Raw genomic sequence first — 17,502 nt, 5'->3', positions numbered from 1 at the left:
TGTGGAAAGAGTTTAGCCTGATAGTGCAAGGGTGCTTTCTGCTGCCTTGAACCAGGTCTCTGTTACAGCACAAATGTCGAAGTTCTCCATTTTAAGGAATTGCTTCAAGCAAGTGCATTTGAGATTTAGACTTCTAGCATTGAGAACCATGACCCTCAGACTGCATTTGTCTGTAGTTACGGTGGTAATTTAACACAGCCTAAAAAAGGCACGGTAATCTACCAGTGTAGTACCTCACAGGATGTGCAGTAGCAAACCTCGCCCCTAACACACCCACACCTTACGAAGCTACATCATATTAATTAGCTTTCATGTAGCTGTCAGTTACAATCATCCGATGAAACTATTTAAAAAAGGACAATGGTTGTTACTATTTTCTAAAGAATTATATTAGTACCTTACGTTTTGTTAATGTGTTAAATCAGTAGTTATTTTGTGGCAAGTAGTTCTGCAATAAATGGTTACCATTTTCAAAAGAATTCTATTATTCCATGTAATTTTTATATGGAATATGATCGGTGCATAAAAGTGGCAATTATAGTCAATTCGAGCTGTACATGTACAACCGGTTACAACACTGCAAACAGTAAAACTGCTAATGAAATTAGATTTGAATATATAATGTTGCATTTGCAGGTGGAACTTCTATTCGGTTGTGCCATACAACGTATTAAGAGTGTAAAACTGAATCAAAGAAGCAAAGGTTTGCTCATTTTCTCCCTTTATTTTAACTGCACCATGCAGACGTTGTGTTCTATATATAGACAGCAAGGCCCTCGGTAATTGCTTTCTCCACTTTACTAAAACACAAATCATATCCATATAACCAGAAATAGATTTATGCGTTATCCTTGCTAATCTGGGTTTTGAAGTGCCACAGTGTAGCCAAATGCACATATTTGAGCCATTAAATAAGTAAAAGGAGCCGAATTTCACCTCTTCCCCTGAAGTAAATATTTCCATCATTTTCTTAACTACACATGTATCTTTTCTGTTCGGAAGCGATTCTGGTGTCCTAGCTTATTACCTGGGCTGTTAAGACTAGATAATGAGGACTTTCACAGGGTCCAGTGCAAATTAAAGCCTGGAGCACCAGAGCAACGGTTGTAATGGTAGAAGAGGCAATAGTGGCTCTTATGGGGTTAGAAACATTTATAGTGGCCAGATTCCACACAGGATGACTTGAAACCGGTTCAACAGCCCATCTTATTCATTGTTTTTACATGTTCACTGATGAATTTTTGAATGGTGCGACTGATGAATTTTCGAATGGTGCGTTTTTCTAAAAACTGTCACCCCGATGTGCAATGAATGCAAGGCGTTTCTAAAATTGTCACTCAGATGTGTGATGCCCTGTCAATGTGGACACTCCCTAACCTGAGCAGAACCACCCTCGAGGTACTACACCGTTAGATTACCAAAGGCACTGTAGGGGTGGCAAGAGCCTTGGCCAGTATCTGGAAGCCCAGGAGCGACAGACACAAGCCATCTCTGACAAAGCATAGAGGCCCAATCATATCATCTCAGACATACTGGATCCCCTTAAAATGACACCAGCAACAAACCATTGTTGAAATCAATCATTTTCTGCTTGTACTGTGGTATTCTGGGTGATTGTAGGAGGCTGCTCAGGGCTAGGGTCATGCCTGCCTGGTCTACATAACCTGAGAGCTCCTCCATGTCTCTTCATGTAGTCCAGGAAGTACATCTCCGGTAATCCACACCCACATTTACAATGAGTCATATTGTATGTGTTGAGGGACTTGTGCATGGGTTATGTGGTGGATCCTGGCAGCTGACCTGCTTTTGCCTTATTCAACCTAGTGAGTGGGACAGTGTGCCTCACTATCAAGTCACCTATGACTAGTGTGTTGGGCATGCTGTTTTGCCTTAGGGGCTTTGAGTGGCACACTTTAGGAGAGTTCTCTCTCGTGATTAGTGCTGTGGCGGTAGTGCGCATTTCTGCCTTGGAGGTCTGCTATTTGGTTGGAGTTTTTACAGAGTGCCTCCACAAAGGTGGGTGTGTGGTTTGCATTTTATGTGAAGGCAGTGCTGGTGTGCGTGTTCTGCAGGACTGTGTTCCAAGTGGTGCAAGTGTTTACCTCCTCTTGACCAGCTATCCCAGTCTTGGCTGGAGAGTGCGTGGCTTCCAATTTAGATAATACAAGTGCATCGCTCGCAAGTCTTGAGAGTGTTGGGAGGCAAGAGAGAGGGTTGTCAGTATACATGAGGCAGTTGCTACACTGTCTCAGAATGCCCAAGTTAATCAGGTTAATAGGAGAAAGCACAGGAACTGAAACATGGAGGAGTGGGCATTAAGTACTGTAGCCGTTTTCTTGTAGAACGTTTAGTGCTGGTAGCACTTGTGCTACAAGTCTGGTAAAGTGCTACACTAAAGCTAGTAAAAATGCATGAGAGGAGAGAACTAGCAGATCTAAGGGAAAAATTGAACAGCAGACGTTTTGGTACCGCTCAGCTTACAAACAGTCCTGGTTACAGCAAATCTGTATCTGGACTAGGCTAGTTACAGGAAAGGTGGGAAACAAGTGCAAGCACGGGAAACTGAAAATGGTACAATACTACTACTACCACCACCACCACCACATTTACACCCCCATGATTACTTTCGTAACAGCAGTAAAATCATTACAAGAAAATGGCTACAAAAGTCACCTTTTACAGAATTCTTACTTTTAAGACTTGTACACCATGGATGGAGACAAGCCAAACCACCTCAAAAACAGACCACTTCAAAACACCGGCCTAAAGTTTTTCAATTACTATTAAACCAAGGTGGGCTGACAGAAGTACATTAATTGGACTAACATGAAATGGTTAGTTTTTTAGCCAGCCAAACAAGATAAAGCAATTAATGTAACCTCAACTACACACAGTACCTAAAATTGCTATTCTGTTAAAATTTAAAAAGGAGTTATAATCGTTCCAATTTTTCTGGATCACCACATTCATTCATGGATATATTTCAAGTTTTGTTTACCAGGAAATGTCCAACTGGGCACGATTGCCTGTTTTCAGCGGAGGCCCAGGGAGAACCTCCCAACAGTAATACACAAGATATAAAAACACAGTATTAAATAGTGATTAAAAAATAGACAAGACATAAAGGAGCACGTATTAAAACTCAATGCAAGTAAACACACACTAACTTGGAGAGCATCTGTAATTAGATGAATGTCTGTCTGTAAAAATACAATGAACTTCACATTATTCATTAAATCACACCAAAAAATGAAACAAAAACTTATCCCCAGTCTCTTTAGCAAAAAAAGGGTCAGCCATTCACCCAACTCGTGTGCAAACAGCAACACATTTTTATACAAGACTGTCGCTCCAAGGATGGAAGGACTCCTTTGAGCCATCTTTTAAACAAGATTAGACTTTACAAAGGTCCTAATGATAGAAACATAGCAATGGTGCAAAGGGCAGTTAACGACTTGAGACATTTCAGAACTTTCCGTGTGCATTAAAATGCAGATTCAGACATACCCCCCCCCCCCCCCAAGTGAAATGCAGATTCAGACCCCCCCCCCCCCCAAGTGAAATCCTTCCTTCACTTCAATGACTCCTAGATACAAAGACAACTGGATGCAATACTAGACTATCATTCTATGGCAAGCCAACTGTTAAAATGGAATCTGGATTGGCCAAGGCTGACCAGAGGGTCTTCTGCCAAGGTTTCCACAAACTGGCTAAAGCCTCTGCTGCCCCCAGTGCTTTACAAGAGCCCTCCAGATTTGCATTCTGACTTAACGCGATCAGATTCCATGATTGATATGTTAAAGGTGGTGCACCTCCAAGCCAGAAATCTAAATACCTGATCTTGAGGCACTCCAGTATTTGAAAAGTCCTTAGCTGCTAGTTAGTGACTTATTCAACTGTGCTCCACTGGGGCAGAACGTGCTCCACTGGGGCAGAACGTGCTCCACTGGGGCAGAACGTGCTCCACTGGGGCAGAACGTGCTCCACTGGGGCAGAACGTGCTCCACTGGGGCAGAAGCGTGCTCCACTGGGGCAGAACGTGCTCCACTGGGGCAGAGCGTGCTCCACTGGGGCAGAGCGTGCTCCACTGGGGCAGAGCGTGCTCCACTGGGGCAGAGCGTGCTCCACTGGGGCAGAACGTGCTCCACTGGGGCAGAGCGTGCTCCACTGGGGCAGAACGTGCTCCACTGGGGCAGAACGTGCTCCACTGGGGCAGAACGTGCTCCACTGGGGCAGAACGTGCTCCACTGGGGCAGAACGTGCTCCACTGGGGCAGAACGTGCCCCACTGGGGCAGAACGTGCCCCACTGGGGCAGAACGTGCCCCACTGGGGCAGAACGTGCCCCACTGGGGCAGAACGTGCCCCACTGGGGCAGAACGTGCTCCACTGGGGCAGAACGTGCTCCACTGGGGCAGAACGTGCTCCACTGGGGCAGAACGTGCTCCACTGGGGCAGAACGTGCTCCACTGGGGCAGAACGTGCAAGAGGAAACATTCACCAGAGGAATGTGGTCACAAAAGACCCTGATTTTGATGAAGGGGGAAGGGTCCCCTGGGTCACCCCGCCCCCCGATGACTGTCCTTTGGAGATACCCTAGAAATTGAGACTGAAGGGTGATTCAAGTCCAAAAACCCTCTCTCAAAAGAATCTGTTTAACTGCAGGCTTTCGGTACTCACCTGCCTACCTCTTGCACGACTCTGTCCACTGACAAGCTCATTCAGTTGATGTCTCAACAGGTGTGGAAGGCGTAACACCATTGAACCCATCCCAAAGACATTCAACAAAATGCATCTGCCTCTGGGGATAATTCTGGGCCAAAGGATCAGTGGTAGATGCTTTACAAGCCTGCCTGACTTTCATTCTGACTTAACGTGATCTGATTTCATGACTGAAAATGTTAAACGGTGCTTCTCTTAGCCAGAAATCTAAATGCCCGATAGTAGGCACTCCAGTAATTTGAAAAATTCCTCAGCTGTATAGTTCGAGACTTAGTATGTGGGTTTTGCAAAGACCACATTCACATTTCAGAACTGAAAGTCAGTAATTGCATTCCAGCCACCACAGCCAGTGATGCCCACAGCTTCCTGCCATGACACACTCTTGCTTAAAGTACCGACACCCAGTTTTGGATGGAGAACAACGCAGAAGTTCTCATGTCTACACTGCGCCAGCTGCAATCGAAAGAGAAAGTTAAGAAAATTTTACTATGTACTTACAAGCAAATGCGCAGTTTATTCAGACCTTGCTTGCTAATACCAAGGAAGCAGTTATGCTTCAATTCTGCACAGCACAAAAAGCCAACATTTAATGAATATAGTTGCATTCATTGAACATTAAACAGACACTTGTAGAGGTCTGCTAAACATCTGTAAGTATCAAAGCACCAGCAGAAGTACTACGCACTATAGGAATGGAGGTAAATTGCACCTACCTCTTATCAATGCCTTGAGTGATTATGCAAGTTGAAAATGGCATGCCAACCACTCCTAAATATCAATTTATGAAGTCCTTCACATGTATTCATTGGCTTTATTAAAGTATAACTGGTCACCAACAGAAGTAAAAGGGTAACATTAACTCTGCCATGTAAGCCCTTTTGGCTGCACATGATCTTTAAGGTTTCAGACCTAATGGCAACTATGGTGGAGTCTCCATAATTAAACACTGCATTCAAGCAGATCACTGAAGACAACTGAAATCAACGTGCAAGGTTTAGTCTAGACAATCAGTTTCTTACAGAACATTTTTCACAAATGAACGATTACCATGGGTGACCAACTCTTCAATAACCTAGATACCTACAAGTAATGAAAAGACCCCAAACTTCCCAGACTTAAACAAATAGTAAACCTACTAGAGGCCACAATTCTTGACCTTCTATCCTGATATTCTTAGATATGGCCACATCACACATTACTTCTCCAGTACCCCCTTTTCCCAGTAAAGTCTGACCACACGTTGCTTTCTTCATTAAAGACGCCCCTACTACAAACCCCACTGAATTAAGGGCTACAATGCACCAACCTCCACCTACAGCTAGAAACCTACCCACCCCAGTAAAATAAAAAAGCCAATTTCCATTTTGGTGCACAAATCCCTTTTGGGACTAGATGTGCCTTACATATCCCATGGCCAACAGCTATATGTACCCCTAGTGAGAACCAGGATCATACCATAATTTGATGGGACCCATTCACAGGATAAGGAATTTCGGAGCTGTCCACTAGAGGTACAGGGTGCAACCCTAGGGGAAACACTCCCACCCAGCCACAGATCCAAGTTGAGCTTGAATATGGACACGGATGAGCTCTGGTTTATGCATATGGGAAATCTGTTCTATAGCAGTGGTATCCTCATCCCTTACGGCTGGCACTTGGCACAGAGGATAATGTTGCGAGCTATGACAAAGGGAGTCCCTCAGCACTAGTTTGCCTGTGTGACTGAGCAAGTCACTTATTGCTCCCAGGACGCCACTGAAAAGGGACAGTCAAGTCCAGTGGGCCTACCATCTTACAAAATAATCCTATTATACCCATTTTAATCTGTAAAATACAGATTATAATACTGGAAATTTCAGTCAGTCCAAGTTTAGCACTTGTATCCATTCAGTAAGGTTCTCCGTAGATGCTACAACTGTTTAATGATCAAGACAGGCAACAAGAGAATCTCCAAACTAGAGTGGCCTAATGAGAACAGAGTAAGAGGTGGGGTGCAGTGACATTTCTAGACCAGAGTCAATCTATCAGTTAATAAAGCTTTGCAATATAGAAGAGCTTTCTTACAACACGGGGCACATTCTGGTGGATAGTTATGTTACTGTCCAAACAAGTTCCCAAAACTCAAAGTGGGTCATCTTTTAAGGGCACACCATCAATCTGGTAGCACCACAGGTTAAAACTACCTCCTAGATAATAAAGCGCATTTTATGGCATTTAATTCAAGGCCGCAAGTCTGATATTTGTTTTGGACAACATAAGCTATTATACTTTACAACGATCAGACAAATACAGTGCATATACTTTGCTTGCTAGTTTCACTACGTGTGAGTTAACTAGAAATTTTCTACAATTGTTAAGCATCTGGTTGGGTTTGTTTGTTCCGATTCTCAGTCTAGTGTCATTACCTCATTCTATCTAATCCAGGGAGAACATTTGAGAAGGCCAACCCAGTTAGTTTCTACTCCGCCTTTCCACTTCACAAAAAAAATTCTAAGCTTGCTTCCTGCAAGTCTAGTCCAGTGTCCTCCCGTTTACCTGATGAATCCGGGCATCTTGGGGCAATGCAGCAATTGCCTCTTGTACACAGACAACCCTCTCCTCCTACCACCCAACACTAAAACCTGTGAATGCACTTGTATGACCAAACAAGAAGCAAAGCTCTCTTCGCCAAAGACTGGACTAGACAGTCAAGAGGAGAAGGTAAACACTTTGCACCACACCACCCGCATCAGTCCCTCAAAACCTACGTGTCTATATTAGAACATCGAAGTTTCAAAACATCTAAATGTTCTAATATCGACCCCTATTCAGCGAAAGCTGAATCGAACATACAGAACAGCGATTTTTTTCCTAGGGAAAAAATTTGCTGTAAACACACAACACAAGCACACCAAACAGCAATCCACACACATACACCTAAAAATCTTACACCTAACCCTACACTAAACTATACACACACCATTATCTACTTGCCTTAACCCAAGCCCTAAGGTTAGTCACTATCGCACACTCACTTCACCCACACCCCAACCCTAACTCACCTACCCCACCATAACCCTCACGTCCACACAATCACACACACCGGACCCACACCCTATCCTTAACTCACCTAACCTGCCCAAACCCTCACGTCCACACAATCGCACACATACCTAACCCACACCAAAACCGTAACTAACCCGCACTCATCGCACACTTACCTGAACCCGACCTGTACCTTTCCACCACAGCGCTGAAAATACCGAAGCAACAGAAACGAACAACCAAATTATTTCCCTAGGGAAAAGAAATGGTTTTCTGGTGCTTCGATATTTTCAGCTTTCGCTGAATAGGGGTCAATATTAGAACATTCGAAGTTTTGAAACTTAAGGTTCTAATATAGACCCAAAACCTACACCACCAAATACACACAAAAACACATTCACAGAGGCTCTCAAGAGTTTACCCAAGCAACAGGGACCTCCAAAGCAGAAATGCAAGCAACCTCCACCCCGCCCCCCAACACAACCCAAATGACATAGCCCACAAACTCAGTGTGCCACTCACCCACAGCCCATAAGGCATAACGTACTCAACACTAGTCATAGGTGACTAAATAAGACACTGATGTTCTACTCACAGGATCTGCCACAATGCATGTGCTCAGGTCACTCCACAACACGTACAAATATGACTCATTGTCCATGTTGGTGTGAAGGACATGAAACGTACCTCCCTGGACTACATGAAGAGACATGGAGCTTTTAGATCATGTATGACCCTAGCCCTGAGTAGCATCCTGCCATCACCCAGAATGATACACACAGTACAAGGACAAAATGATTGACTTCAACAATTGGCCAAGCTTCTGGTGTCGTTCTAAGGGGATCCAGTATCAGTCTGCCTGGGATGACATGATCGACAAACCACAATGCTTTGCCAGAGATGGCCTGCACCTGTCACCCTTGGGATTCCAGATAACTGGCCAAGGCTTTTGCCGCCCATATAGTGCCTTTTTAAGGCAAGATTCACCACCGTAACAGGTACAAGCAAGCAAAATTGGAGGGTAATGCTACTTAATGCTAGAAGTCTAAACCTCAAAATGCACTCACTCGAGGTACTCCTTAAAATGGAGAACATCGACATCTGTGCAGTGACAAGAGACCTGGTTCAAGGCTCCAGAGAGCACCCCTGCATTACCAGGCTATAATTCATACCACACCTTTTGGCCACCTAACCTGGACCAAAGCACTAAAGGCAAAGGCATGTCCATATTCATTAAGGATATCCACACCTCCAGGCTAGTTGCTCAGCATAAAGTATCAGAGATTATCCAAATACAACTCTGGGCAAGACCAAAATCCAAATTGTAGCTTGCTACAGATCCCCCACCATGCCCCAGGATTCCCACTCATTTCTTTATGCACTGGAAAATATTAGGGTACACCCCAACACCCTAATAAAAGGGCAGTTTCAACTACCCCACCGGAAAGCTACTTGTGTACCATCACTTGTGCTCAACGTTTTCGGTATTTCATAAATTCCAACGCCTTGGATCAACTTATCCACACCCCCACCAGGGGCAGCAATATCCTAGACCTGGTCTTTACCAACATGGGCAACCAGTATTCCACACCAGAGGTCAATTCCTCGTTGGTCAGACCCGACCACAAGCAAATCACCCTAGACATCCACATCCCACCACCAATTAGGAAAACCACCGTAAGAAATTTCTCCAAAACCAACTTCACGCTTAAGACAGATAAGACTGCTGAATCCTATACAACTGCACTTTATACAAGCACTTACGAGTGCATGGATCGTGCAAACCCTAACAGAACCAAGAGGTTATCCTCCACCGATTCTAAAGACAACCACAAAGCATTCTATAGCTATGTCAAGAATCTCAATGGCAACACTCAGATCTGCACAGAGTTACAGCACAATGGCACTAAATATACAGAACCAACTAATATTGCCAACATCCTGGCAGATAGGTCGCTCATCCCCTAAAGGGCCCATCTCTATACCAGAAGAACGCAAAGTTCCTGTAATCATGGCTGCACAGGTAAAAAAAAACCTCTCCAAAGCCAAGAACAACATCCATAGGACCAGACAACATCCCAGGCTGCGTTCTACATGAACTACAGAACAAACTGGCACCCCACCCAAGTACCATTTTCAATCACAGCCTCACCTCTGGCTTTGTGCCCACTGAATGGCACACAGAAAATGGTTATCCCACTCCACAAAGGGGGAGCCACCACAGACCATGGAACTACCGCCCCATTAGCCTGACAAATCCAGCCCGCAAGGCTATGGAACTATCACCATGGAACTTATAAACAATGACATTGGTAATCTCCAAACTCTGGACCCTACCCAGTTCGGGTTTGTAAAAGGCAGATCATGTCTCCTAAACCTGGTAAGACTTCTTTGAAGTGGTCACCAAAGCCATAGATGAGGGTAAGTTGGTTCACACAGCCTATCTTGCCAAAGCTTTTGACACCACCCCCCACTCCGGAATTGGAGATAATCTCACTAAACTAGGTATAAATCCCCATGTCACAAGATGGGCTGCCAAGTGGCTCACTGACAGAACCCACATCGTGAAAGTAGCAGACTAAATCCAACTTCCACACTGTGAAAGTAGCAGACTAAATCCAACTTCACACCAGTGACAAGTGGAGTACCACAGGGTTCAGTCCTAGGTACTCTGTCTGCCATCTACTTCTCTGAAGGAGGACAGGCTAACACAAAAAGTCTTTGTCTAACAAAGTTTGCAGATGACTGCAAACTAGAAGCCATAATCAAAACTCGATCTGGACATCCTACAAAAGGGCCTCACTGAGACAGATGCCTGGTGTCAAAGCCATGGCCTCAAGCTCAATGCCAAAAAGTGCAGTCATCCATTTTGGTAAAAACTCTGTACCCATGAACTACCAAAGGTGGTAGTCTACTTAACATACTGTGTTGAGACTTTGGGACACAGGTGGACAGTAGTCTGTCCTTTGATAATCACATCGCCACAGTAATCAGGAAAACCTTCTACATGGCACACATCACAAAAGGTTACTCATTCAGAAAAAAAAAAAAAAAGTCGCTGTTCCCCTCTACTCACTCAGACCCGTTATAGAGTAAAACGCCCCTTTTGGTATGTACCTCACAAGACATCTACAACTGGAAGGCCACAGAATACCTCACAAAGAGGATTACCGGCATCAAACAGATGCCCTACGCAGACAGTCTCAAAAAACTCCAGCGTTACTCTGTCGCATATCACCTACTCAGAGGCGATCTCTGCCTAACAAACAATGTTATGTCAAACCCAGAGGTGATAGACATGCTCCACTTAAAGAAATCACAATCCCTCCAAGCTACATACTCTAGGGACCTAAACCTTGTCATCACAATAAACAGAACATGCTGAAGGGATAGACCTCTGTCCCAGAGACTTCCCATACTCTGAACAAACTACCTATACCAAACAAAGCTCATTAGCACTCAAGAAAAATCTTGATAATTGGATGGGAGATAGGAAATTCACCCCGGGGATCATTTCTGTGGCTCTGCTTGACAGGGGCACAGGAAAATAATTTTCTTGGGTGGCAAAAGCCAGGGTACCGTTTGGCTAGGCTTTTATAGGCCCTAGGGCCAACAGCCTAGTACCTACCATGAACTTGCGTATTGTGTTACGCATAAAGACCCCAAAAGTACTCAAGTTAGTCAGGCTAGAGTCCCTGACCCACCAAAACAGGCTAGAAGCAATTTCACTCTATTATGCATATTAGAGATGTTTGAGAAGAGATCCCCATCTGAATTGCTACATGATTGCAGACTATCACTCCTGGATCTCATGTACCACTAAACTCGCCGAAGGGCACAAGATAAGAGGACTGCTAGTCTGTCTTACTGCAAGATTACAGACTGGCAGTCCTGTAACTCTCATACCTCGGCAAATGCAGTGGTTCCACCAATACTAGAACCAGGGATGTAAACCTTCAACGTACACAAGAGAACAAGTTTGTAACCCAGTGTCTTCCTAAACACCTGCAATACACTTTTCCTTAATGTTAAAAGCAGCATAAACACAAGAAATTGAAGTGGGTAGATATCTTCGCATTTACACAAGGACTGACTTGCATGGCCCTGCTGGGCAAGAAGGTGCAAAATTAGGGGAACCCGGAAAGGCATACACAGCTGTAAGGCTGAGTCTTGTGAACGCTATAGAAAAACACCCTAATTGCGATATCTGCAGCCACAAAAGCAATACACAGTTGTGAGCAGAGCTCATTGTGAACTGGAGCCACCTATACTGAGCCAGAAGGTACAGCAACCCCCCCCCCCCCTTCCAGATGAATTCAGCTCCAGCTTTACCCTCAACCTTCCCTCAGAAAATATCAAATCTAACTCCCCCTATCATTAGGGCACAGGTCCTTAATGCTCTCTTAACAACACTGCAACAATGGGCCCAGACAATATCCCAGGTTGCCTTTTAAATAGCATGAAACATGACCCATCAGGGCCTCTGGAATTACTATTTTAACTGTAGCCTGCAAACTGGCTTTATGCCTCATGAATAGAGAAAGGCAAAAAGTCAACCCTCTGCACAAAGGTGGGCCATCTACAGATCCTGGAAACTACAGACCCACAAGTCTCACGGACTTGTATGTAAAGCCATGGAAAGAATTATCATGCTGATGATCAATTACATTTGTTGGCCGGGTATGTCCGACTGGGCCAGAGGCCTGTTTTCAGCAGAGACCCAGAGAGAAAAGCTCCACAGTAATATTATACAACAAACAAAAACATGACAACAGTAAACATTAATACAATAGAATTATTTTATGGCACCTAGAAATAGTACAAAGCGAGGTCCTTTTTACTAGGAGACCCAGGGGGGAACTCCACAACAGTACAACACAAACAAGTTGTAGTAAATAAAATACAATCAGTAGAAGTTTGGTTTCGTCAGGGGCAGATCATGCCTACTTAACCTGGGGGACTTCAAGGTCACCAAAGCAATGGATGAAGACAAAATCGTTCACAGTGCCTTCCTTGACCAAGGCATTTGATAATACCCCACTCAGGCACTGAAACTCAGGAGGTTAGGGACAAACTTCACCTGGTGGTGAGACAAGCTCAAAGACAGGACCCAAGTTGTTAAAATCAGGGAGTCCACCTCGATAGATGGCAGTCACAAATGGAGTCTCTCGGGGATCAGTCCTTAGACTGTCCCTTTTTGCATTTACTTCTTAGAAGTCAAGGCTAATATCGGTGGTCTCTGGCTGACTTAAGTTTATTGCAAATTAGGGGCCATCACTGAATCTCACACTGACAAGTGTTCTCCAAGAGGGGTTGAAACTGGCGTTAGAGCCATGGACTAAAACTAAATCCCAAGAAATGCATAATAGTATCCTTCAGGAAGTAATCCACCCCTAGTAACTTTCATATTAACACACCCCTTAGACCCAGTAGTTAGGGACTTAGGGAGACAGTAATCTAGTCTTTGACCAGCAAGTGTCTACAGTGGTGAGAAAACCATTGTGTTGCAGAACTTTTAAACAAATGCATAGCGTCTAAGTTAAAGGAAGTAACTGTTCTATTCACCAGACCTATCATTGAGTACAATACCCCCTTGTATCAGGAATATCCAACTGGAACATCCAGAGGTTCCTCACTAAAAGAATAAAAGCTATAAATAAAATATCCTATGCAGACTGCCTCCTCGTATCCCTATATTCCGTCTCCTACAGGCTTTTGAAGCGAGATCTATGCCTGGCATACAACACACTGTCAGCCCCCACTCTAATGGAACTTCTGCATATCCACAAAACAGCACCAGAATTACCTGTTCCAAAGACTTGGAGCTGCTGGAGAGATAGATACGTATCCCAGAGACTACCCCGGCTACGGAACAGCTCCCCCATCCATGTGGAGCAGAGTTCCTCCCTGAACCTAGATACGTATCCCAGAGACTACCCCGGCTACGGAACAGGCTCCCCATCCATGTGGAGCAGAGTTCCTCCCTGAACCAATTCAGGCGCAACTTGGACAATTAGGTGCTAAACCAGGGATGAATATCCCGTCCATGTCTCTAATGAACACAAGTAGGGCTCGTCTCCCAGGCCCATGCTTACACTAATCAAGGATATCAGAACTCATCACAGATTCATGATGCATGGCTAGGCTTAAAGGGGCCCTTGTGGTCGTTAGCCTAATTAAACACCTATACCAAACAATTTTTACACAAGTTTTCAAACCATTACCAGTACACACGTGCATAGCAAATTGCATGGTATTTTTTCAAACCTATTAGTACACGACAAAATGCAAAAAAAAAGTGCCCCTGAAGCGAGGCTACTGTTTGATACGCAATTTGTTGCGAGACAGTTGAAGCACGTTAAGAGAACAAACGGTGTGCTTAAAGGAAGCAATCAAATTATGAATGAATTATTGGAATATTTCAGTCGCCTATAATAAAAAGGATGACAGATAATCCTGAAATGAAACATAACCAGCTATTCAAAAAAAACTGTATTCCACCATAACGTTAGCAGGAAAAAAAATTAAACCGTGAACGGTGATGACTCAAACAACCGCTTCCATTGTTAAGACAACCACACTTTTTTCAATATGATCGCTTCCATGACTGAATCTCCATTAACCAGACCGCAATAGCAAGTAAATCTACAGCCCATCAGTTTGCCGCCTAAGCTCTTCAATCTGCGCAGGACTTCATTCAAGCCGGTACAAAACTCTCCACAAAGGAGTAACACGCCACTGCCGTTTAGTGATCTAGGCCAACGTACACATACGATTAGGAAAACCAACAGTCAAAATGTACTTACCTAAACGGCCCTTGCGCAAACAAAGAAACTACAACAAATGAGTATAAAAATGAAAAAGTTATCACTTCTTGAAATCCTCCTTAAAAAAGATATAACAATATAAATTCCAACTCCCCCGCCAAAGAACGATTTAAGATCGTTTCCTCAGCTCCCAGAATGCAAAAGGAAACCGGAAGCACTTCAGCACGGATGTAGACCGGCCAAGACGTGTAGCATATGAAGTTCACTAGTTTTGGTTTGCATTTGAAGAACGTTTGTCATTGAGGATTGAAGTTAATGACTAGAAGATATTTGAGTTTCAGATTGCACATCGTTCAGAAAATACAAAACCTGTTAGTGTTTCAACTAAACATATCACTATCTTTGGGAATCAGTTCTCCCATTATTTATGGTGTTGCTCAGATTTCTTCATAGGTTCACAGGAGGTTACTAAAAGGGCCTAGGCAAGTTCAACCCTTGTTCCGTTATCTCTCAACTGTCCCTGATTTTGACTGAAATTTTACCTCTGTCCCCCTTAAAACTTGTGACTTTTGGAGGAAAAGTGGTGAATTGCACCTAATAAATAAAGCCAATAATTAAGAGGTATAGACTTCTTTTATTTCAGAAGATTTATATTAATTTACATTCTCTTGTTCTGTCAATGTAACAGGACTAATATTTTAAAATGGTACTGCATTTTCATTAAAAAAAATAAATAAAAAACGCCAGCAACAGTAAAGCTTGCCACTCGCCATTTATATAAGGGCTGATACATAGCACCCCCCCCCTCCACAGTGACATAAATTGCTGTGACGTTTCCGCCCACTTGAAGGGCCAGTCCTAACTGATGCGGGAGGCATCTTTCCCCTATATTTTCCCATTTTGTACAGTACGTACATTAAATTAGTATTGCAGTCATGATGTCGCTGTGTATACTATACAAAATACTTGCATGAAGAATCAGTCTCAATGCAGTACCAAAGATTGTACTTTGCATAACATGCATTTTACTGAAAGTTACGGAAAAAACAAGAGTTATATTAAGTGAGGGAAGAAATATCCAGGGAATTGTTATGGCTAGGCTTGTATAGGCCCTAGGGCCGATAGCCTAGCACCAACCTATGAACCCGTAGCAATTCTTAACTCATGTTAGGCAGTAAGGCAGGTTGATTGGTTTTATCTCCAGGCCCAGCTTTCACTCAACAGAGCTAACCCAGGCTGGGCAACTATACATCAGCCACTAGCTTACTGACCCAGGGCTGCTGGGCTGTATGGGACACACACTGGCCACTAGGGGCACAACCACCGTTAGCATGGGTCAAGTGGCTAGAGCTGCCACAACTCCCCCATAGGACACCAAAAACAGCACATGCTGCTGCCCAGAACTCTATTCATTGGAAAGTTTGAGATGGAAACACTTAACATGTTTTTTTTTTGTTTTTTTTTTTTGAGGTGGGAGGAACCCCATAGAGACACAGGAAGAACATGCAAACTGCCACACATTGGTCAGAGGTCAGGATCAAACTTTGTAGATGGCAGGTGAAGACCTTAACCATTATGCCAACTGGTCTCTAGCGGTAAAAAAACACAAACACACCGATTTTAAATTCTGTAACTAGTAATGCAATAAAGTGCATTTGAAAGTGTCCAGATCTATGTTTTCCTTGTGGCCTAGCATACCTCAACTGTACATATTTTTGCCTCATATTTGTGGGTTTTGGTAAATCATTGCCAAATCACTGAGGACTGAAGTCAGAAAATGGTACTTTTCCATTAACCCTCTACCAGTTCATCGCGCTGCACAGACTTGAATGAGCTACTTCATGTGAGGATGAAGTAATAGGCAGCATTTTATTGGTGGCGTAGCTGTAGCCTGATGTGTCTACCACGCTCATTGGTCAGCAGGTTCAGTGTGACTATTTCTGTATGTGTACTTTACCCAATCAATGGGCCCTGCTGTCTGCAAATTAGTAAGATGAGATCGGAGGTCAGAGCCCCTTCTAAGGAGAAATAGCTGGGAAATAACCTGTACGCGAAAAAAAAAGTGAATATAGTTGGTCCGCAAGTGGTAGGAGTTTAATGGTAGATTCAGCTATTTGTGGTATGACAACACCTTATTGTACACCTAACAGGACAACAGAAACTTATATGACTGACTGATATTCATGGTATTGCCTTATGTGTTCCAGTAAGGCAAAAAAAAAAGTAGTTAGCTCATCCTTCCCACACTGGTTCTTCCACATAGACAGGACTGTCTCCATCTGAGTTCCATTCATTGCCTTGCACTTCTTAGTCCTTTCCCATTAAGCTTTAAAGGATAGAGAAATATCTGTAAGTTAAACCATGCCAGGAGCATTTAACCATCCTGAATGTCTAGATAGGCTTCCCATTCATCAGTTAATGTATGGCCTGGCAAACATACTTGATAATTGGCAGTAGATTTTAATGCATCTTGTTGCATACCTCTCAGCCTCTTAAAGCAAGAAATCTGGACAAAGAATACAATAATAGAGGAACAAATACCATAGGGATAGATTTTAAATATTTCTCTTATAAATTCAAAAAGTTCCTAGAATAACATGTGTTAGCATGCATTTCTGAAGTCAGTACTCCTGACAAAGAGGAGATTGCCAGTACAAACACCACACCACCCACATCACACAGCCAGCCACAACACACACACACACACACACACACACACACACACACACACACACACACACACACACACACCTATGCAGAGGTCCTCAACAAAAGCTTACCTAAACAGCAGAGACCTCCAAAACACACTCACAAACATTCCACACACAGCACCAAACACATCACACACAGCAGAAAACACACAAGTGCCTCACAAACACAGCCCATAAGGTATAAGAATAAACCAAACATACTGGTCATTGGCGACTCAGTTGTGAGATACACCAATGTCCCTCTCACCAGGCTCGACAAGGAGAAGGTCATGGTCAGTTG

The 17,502-nt window shown here is 43.6% G+C and overlaps 1 protein-coding gene across 1 annotated transcript in view; it reads right to left on the bottom strand.

Moving 5' to 3' along the window:
* SNRPD3 (small nuclear ribonucleoprotein D3 polypeptide) overlaps positions 1-14,723 on the bottom strand; it is a 60,246-nt gene extending 45,523 nt beyond the window's left edge. The window contains exon 1 of the mRNA XM_044068832.1: positions 14,551-14,723. The gene's annotated coding sequence lies outside the window, so the exon portion shown is untranslated. The remainder of the gene's footprint in view (positions 1-14,550) is intronic.
* Positions 14,724-17,502: the final 2,779 nt, after the last annotated feature.

Source organism: Protopterus annectens, chromosome 4.part0 (assembly GCF_019279795.1).
Source record: "Protopterus annectens isolate FY-2018-M chromosome 4.part0, PAN1.0, whole genome shotgun sequence".
In the NCBI taxonomy this organism is placed as follows: Eukaryota; Metazoa; Chordata; order Ceratodontiformes; family Protopteridae; genus Protopterus; species Protopterus annectens.
Note: the sequence above shows the minus strand (reverse complement) of the source record. Positions and strands in the feature narration are given on the sequence as shown.